Below are 5,855 nucleotides of genomic sequence, written 5' to 3' on the forward strand. Positions count from 1 at the left end.
GATCCGCTTCACGAGAGTCAAATGAGAGTCACGAGAGGCGTGCATGTGGAGACACACCTGCTGAACAGCATACTGAAGATCCGGTTTGGTGAGGGTCAAATACTGAAGAGCGCTGACAATAGACCGGTAGAAAGGAGCATCCGACGCAGGCGAGCCCTCAAGAGCAGAGACCTTGGCCTTCGTGTCAACAGGAGTAGCAGTAGGGTGACAGTTGAGCATGCCAGCACGCTCAAGAAGCTCATGTGCATACTTCTGCTGATGAAGAAAGAAACCGTCCGGACGCCGAACGACCTCAATGCCAAGAAAATAATGTAGAGCACCCAGGTCCTTGATAACAAACTCGTCACGCAGCCGGAGAGTAATCTGCTGAAGAACAACTGCAGATGAGGCCGTCAGGATGATGTCATCGATGTAAAGCAGCAAATAGGCAGTCGTGTCACCATGGCGATAGACAAATAGTGAGGCGTCCGAGCGAGTAACGCTGAAGCCCAGTGTCTGAAGAAACCCGGCGATCCGCTGGTACCAGGCGCGGGGTGCCTGCTTGAGCCCGTAAAGAGAGCGGGACAGCAGACACACATGGCCGGGAAGTGAGGCATCGACAAAACCGGTGGGTTGCTCACAATACACCTGCTCCTCAAGATGGCCGTGGAGAAAGGCGTTGGAGACATCCATCTGGTGAACAGGCCAGCCGCGGGATATGGCGAGCTGGAGGACGGTGCGGATCGTGCCCGGTTTGACAACCGGGGCAAACGTCTCAGTGAAGTCCACTCCAGCGCGCTAGCGGAAACCACTGACCACCCAGCGAGCCTTGTAGCGCTCGAGAGTACCATCCGAGCGTGTCTTATGGCGAAAGACCCACTTGCCGGTGATGACGTTAGCGCGAGGAGGCCGAGGAACCAGGGTCCAGGTGCGGTTCCATTGAAGAGCATCGAACTCTTTCTGCATCGCCGCAAGCCAGTGAGGATCACGGAGGGCGGCGCGAGCGGATGCAGGGATGGGCGATGGCTCCACGGCGGAGGCTGCGAGGACGTACTCGTCGCTCGAGTACCGGAGGCTCGGACGATGAACGCCGGTACGAGCGCGGGTGACTGGGCCGGGCGGCGCCGTCAGAGCCACCGGCGAGGCAGCCGGCGAGGCGGCCGGCGTCAGGGCCGGCGAAGCGGCCGGCGTCATGGCCGGCGAGGTAGCCGGCGTCGGGGCCTATTGAATATATGGTTTGTGCATGTATATTGTATAGCCTGGCCCACCTCCTAGTCTTTGTATAGTTGAGGTTGTGGCCCATTTTGTACTCCATATATACGTGCGCTTTGCACCGATCAATATATCGTGAAGCATTGCCAAAACAATCGCCACACACGGCACGATCTTTCGTCTCACTTGCCCGTACACTTTGCAACAAAACGGCCACGCTGAGCGCGTGCTTCGCACTCTCAATGACTGCGTTCGCACCCTACTCTTTCACGCCAACGTGCCCCCACGTTTTTGGCCCGACGCGCTTGCCACCGCATCAGTACTCATTAACATTCGTCCTTGTCGCACTCGCGGGAATTTTGCACCTCATCACCTCTGGTTTGGCACGCCACCCTCCTATGCTGAGCTCCGTATCTTCGGTTGCCAGCATCGCTTCCACTGCTCCACATAAGCTCACACCTTGGTCTGTGGCCTGCATCTTTCTCGGCTATCCTCCTAACACCAAAGGCTACCGCTGTTATGATCCTATCTCTCATCGGGTGATCACTTCACGACACGTTTACTTTGATGAGATGGTTTTTCCGTTCCAGCAGGTACCTTCGGATGTTGCGGCCAGTGATGGCCGCCCACGTGCCTCTCTTGGGCCGCCTCCCGGCTTTGAGGGTGCCCCCCGCGCCACGGGTCGAGTCTCTCCCCGCTTGACTGCCCTAGGGGCCGCACCTCCCTCAACGCCTGCGACGCCCCCGGCGTCCCCGGCCTCGACCCTGCCGGCGGTCTCATCCGCCGCCACGCCGGCGGCCTCGCCCGCCGCCCCACCGGTGGCCTCGCCCGCCGCCTCGCCGGCGGCCTTGTCCGCGGCGGCCTCGTCCGCGGCGGCCTCGCCCGCGGCGGTCACATCGGAGGCGGGCTCGTCTTCGTCCTCGCCCGGCTCCCCTCCGGACTCGCTGCCCCGCCCGATGAATCGCTCTCGGGCTGGCACCCTTCGCCCGAGCATGCGGTACCCCAGCGATGAGTATCTTCTCGCTGCTTCCGCCTCTGAGCCGTCTCCTCTCCCATCGTCAGCTCGAGCCGCCCTTCGGGATCCTCATTGGCTCGCTGCGATGCAGGAAGAATTCAACACGCTCCAGCGGAACCATACCTGGCAGCTCGTCCCTCGGCCGCCCCGTGCCAACATCATCACGGGCAAGTGGGTCTTTCGGCACAAGACTCGTCCGGATGGCACTCTCGAGCGCTATAAAGCTCGCTGGGTGGTTCGGGGGTTTTGGCAACGCGCGGGCGTGGACTTCACCGACACATTTGCCCCGGTTGTTAAACCGGGCACGATCCGCGCCGTGCTCCAGTTAGCCGTGTCCCGAGCATGGCCTGTGCATCAGTTGGACATGTCCAACGCCTTCTTGCACGACCACCTGGCTGAGCAGGTGTTCTGTGAGTAGCCCACTGGATTCGTCGACGCCACGCATCCAGATCATGTGTGCTTGCTCTCCCGTTCACTCTACGGGTTGAAGCAGGCACCTCGAGCCTGGTACCAGCGCATCGCCGCCTTCCTGCAGACGCTCGGATTTACATCGACTCGCTCTAATGTGTCCCTCTTCGTGTTTCATCATGAAGTTGATACAGCCTACTTGCTGTTGTACGTCGACGACATCATTCTGACGGCATCCACTGTCGTGGTCCTCCAGCGGCTTACTGCTCGTCTTCGTGATGAGTTTGCCCTGAAGGATTTGGGTCCTCTGCATTATTTCCTTGGCATTGAGTTGTTTCGACGGCCAGATGGGTTCTTCCTGCATCAGCAGCGCTATGCCCATGAGCTTCTCGACCGAGCTGGCATGCTTACCTGCAAGCCCGCTCCCACGCTAGTCGACACCAAGGCCAAGGTCTCTGCTTTGGAGGGTTTGCCTGCCTCTGAGGCGGCTTTCTACCGCTCCATTGTGGGCGCCCTACAGTACCTGACCCTGACGCGCCCCGACTTGCAGTATGCCGTTCAGCAGGTCTGTCTTCACATGCATGCTCCGCGCGACTCTCACTGGACTCTGGTGAAGCGTATCCTCCGATACATACGCGGCACCCAGTCCTTGGGACTTATGTTGACGGCCTCCGCCTCCACCGACCTCGTCTCCTACTCTGATGTAGACTGGGCTGGCTGCCCGGACACACGACGCTCCACCTCGGGGTACTGTGTCTACCTTGGGCCGTCCCTGATCTCTTGGTCTTCCAAGCGACAGCCCACCGTCTCCCGCTCGAGTGCCGAGGCTGAGTATCGAGCAGTGGGTAACGCCGTTGCTGAATGCTCTTGGCTCCGTCAGCTGCTCCAGGAGTTGCTTTGTGATGTTCACAAGGCTACGCTCGTCTACTACGACAACGTCTCCGCCGTTTACCTCTCCGCCAACCCGGTCCATCATCGTCGAATGAAGCATATTGAGCTCGACATACACTTTGTTCATGAGCAAGTGGCTCTTGGGCGCATCCGGGTCCCCCACGTCCTGACGGCGCAACAGTTCGCCGACGTCATGACCAAAGGACTGCCTACTTCCGTTTTCGAGGAGTTCAGGTCCAGTCTTTGCGTCTCTGGTGTTGAATATATGGTTTGTGCATGTATATTGTATAGCCTGACCCACCTCCTAGTCTTTGTATAGTTGAGGTTGTGGCCCACTTTGTACTCCATATATACGTGCGCTTTGCACCGATCAATATATCGTGAAGCATTGCCAAAACAATCGTTTCCAACAGGGTCGGCGAGGGGGCCGGAGTCAGGGCCGACGAAGTAGCCGGCGTCGAAGCCGACGAGGGGGCCGGCGTCAGGGCCGGCGAGGTGGCTGGCATCGAGGCAGCAGAAGAGATGGCCGAGCCTGCAGCGCCCGATCCCGCGGCGCCTGAGTCGGGGGCGGCGGGTGAAGACGGGGCGCCGGCTGCACCGTCAGAGCCGGCCGAGGAGGCCGAGGGGGCGGGCGCCGGCGTGAGGGCGCGAGGACCGCCAAAGCCCGGAGGCGGTCCACGAGCCAGACGGGACCGTCCACCTGACGAAGTCGTCAAAGGGCTGCCGGTGGCCGGCGGTGACGAGACGACAAGGGGTACCTGCTGCTGAAACGGAAACACCATCTCATCAAAGTAAACGTGCCGGGAGGTGAAAACACGATGGGAGACGGGATCATAGCAGCGATAGCCCTTGGTGTTAGGTGGGTAGCCGAGAAAGATGCAGGCGACAGAGCGGGATGTAAGCTTATGAGGCGCAGTGGCGGCGATGCTAGGGTAGCAAAGGCACGAAGCCCATCATAAGAGGGGGGTGCACCCAAGAGAAGATGATGAGGTGTAAAGTTCCCGCGATTACGATATGGGCGGATGTTGATGAGGAGAGAAGCGGTGGCGAGCGCGTCAGGCCAAAAGCACGGGGGCACATTGGCATGAAAGAGAAGATTCCTAACGCAGTCATTGAGAGTGCGAAGGATGCGTTCAGCACGACCATTCTGCTGCGAGGTGTGGTGAGAAGATTACGAACAGCGAGGTTGTCAAACTCCTTCCCGTTGTCTGTCTGCAACGCAAGAATGGGACGACCAAACTGCGTGAGAACATAAGAATAGAAAGCGGCGAGAGTGGATATAACAGCCGACTTGCGGCGCAACGGGAAGGTCCACACATAATGCGAAAAATCGTCAAGTATGACAAGATAATAAAGAAAGCCTGTATTACTAGCAACATGAGATGTCCAAACATCACTATGAATTAACTCAAACGGGTATGATGCAACAAAAGAAGAAGCCCTAAACGGAAGACGAGCATGTTTGCCGAGGCGACATGCATGACACGAGTGATCCTCGTTCTTATTACACGTGAAAGAAAAACTCCGAAGTATGTGGCGAAGGGTGGCAGGATTAGGATGACCCAAGCGAGCATGCCAAAGATCCACTTTGGTGGCGAGAGCGACAGCGGCGGCGGAAGTGGCGGAGGTGGCGGAGTGAATCGGGTAGAGCTCGTCGGGGCTGTCACATCGGTGGAGATCCATCCGCATGCGAGCGTCCTTAACAGAAAAACCACATGCGTCAAATTCAACGGTAACCGGATTTTCATGTGCAAGAGAACAAACAGAAACAAGATTTTTAATAAGTTCAGGAGAAACTAGAATATTAGACATGGATATAGGAGTGGAGTTAGACGGAAAATATGTATGACCAATATGGGTGATGGGAAGGAAAGAGCCATCACCGACGGTGATGCGGTTGGAGGTGTGGATAGGATGGGCGGTGTGGAGGTTACCGGGGTACGCCGCCATGTGAGCGGTGGCGCCGTTGTCCATGTACCAGTCGCCGCCACCGGTGTAGATGGACGGGGAAGGAGTGTTGTGGAGAGCCGCCAAGAGGGCCGGGTCCCACGGTGCCTGCGGGAGAGGCGGCGCGGCCATCAAGGGTAGCAGCGGCGGCCCACCTGGCGGCGGTTGCTGACCGTAGGGTGCCGCGTAGGGATGCGGCGCGGCGTAGTACGCCTGGTGTGGCTGAGGCCGGGTGCCGAGAATGCCCGGGGCAGGGGCCCGAGGAACCGACATGGAGTAGGCGTGTACAACGCCGGTCCATGGGTTCTGGCTGGCGTACCACGGGGCCGGCCTGAGATGCCTGCTGCGGTGGGCGGGGCGCTCCTCCCTGAGCACCTGCACCCCTGCTTGCGGCCGCCTCGAC

Source organism: Triticum dicoccoides, chromosome 7B (assembly GCF_002162155.2).
Source record: "Triticum dicoccoides isolate Atlit2015 ecotype Zavitan chromosome 7B, WEW_v2.0, whole genome shotgun sequence".
Lineage (NCBI taxonomy): Eukaryota > Viridiplantae > Streptophyta > Magnoliopsida > Poales > Poaceae > Triticum > Triticum dicoccoides.